The sequence below is a fragment of the Anser brachyrhynchus genome (assembly GCF_964034855.1).
Source record: "Anser brachyrhynchus genome assembly, chromosome: 24".
Lineage (NCBI taxonomy): Eukaryota > Metazoa > Chordata > Aves > Anseriformes > Anatidae > Anser > Anser brachyrhynchus.
The window spans coordinates 2,800,010-2,801,214 of NC_137717.1; positions in this window are offsets into that span (position 1 = coordinate 2,800,010).

The following is a 1,205-nucleotide window of genomic DNA, read 5'->3' on the forward strand; positions in this document are numbered from 1 at the left end:
GAACAGCTGAACTAATGAGGCCCGTGTATTGATCCTTGTTTATAGGTGCACGCCTTGTGGTTGGATTCTCCGCTGTCTAATGAGGCATGAGCTCCGATGTGCAGCCTTCTGCCAGGAGCACTCAAAGCGTCCCTCCTTGCTCTGCCCCTTGTCCCTGTGGGTTCTTTGGTGCTTGGTAAAGCAAAGCCCCAAGCAAAAGCTGAAGCCTTTCTTTCCATTACACCCCCTCTGCACAAACGCCTTTTAAGAACTCAGTTACAAAGAAGGCTGATCTCTGCACTCTGTCAGGTGTGGCTGAAATAGACTAATGAATTAAGCAGTTCCTGGGGGAGGAAGAAATGAAAAGCCTCCCATATAGACAGCATTAAGTCTTGTTGCCTCATCTCCCTAGCAGAGCCAGCTAGCAGTGTTTACTTGAACCGGAAAAAATAGGATAGAAGGCTTGCATGTGCCCCTGGGTACAGGTGTGAGGAGCCTATGTATGTTAGTGGAAATTCCACTAATTTCCACTAATGGTGCTATGTAAAACATTTTTTGTTTGAAAGGAACGCTGATGGAGCAATTTTCACTGGTTACCATTCATTAAGTTTAGTGCTCACCAGCAGAAGGATCGGGATGCCCAGAAGATCTCATCAGCCGTTTCACACCGTTTGTGCCTTTTAATCCAGTGTATGCAATCGCAGCGACAGTCAGAAGGGATTACTCTAGCACTTTCTGTGAGAAATGAGAATTTTTCATTCTGGTGATACACAGCATGACCTTCAACTCTTAATGCCCTAAAATAAAGTTTGTCTGAACTTTACAATTGATATAACCAGACTGCAGTATAAAGCAAGAATATTTCTCATGATCTGAAGCTTGTGCTCTCCCAGTTGTTTATCACCTGGAAAGTACAATGTCTATTCCCTGATATGTCAGGGTATAGACACTATTTTTGTTTGATGGCTCAGCTTGACTTTTCAATGACTAAAATTTACATCATGGGTTTTCAATCATGTAAGTTCTTAGCCAAACTTCAGATGCCTTTGATCTGTGTCCATGGGTTAACTGCTTTGAGGAGTCTCAAAATGTTGGTATTGTTAAACAGACGACATATTTTTCTTTTGATTAGACACTGAGGCTAGCACAACTGTCTGCTTTTCAGAATTATCTGAGCAGCTTTCTCAAGTGCTGGAAGTTTACCCTTGAATATGACAGGTATAAAA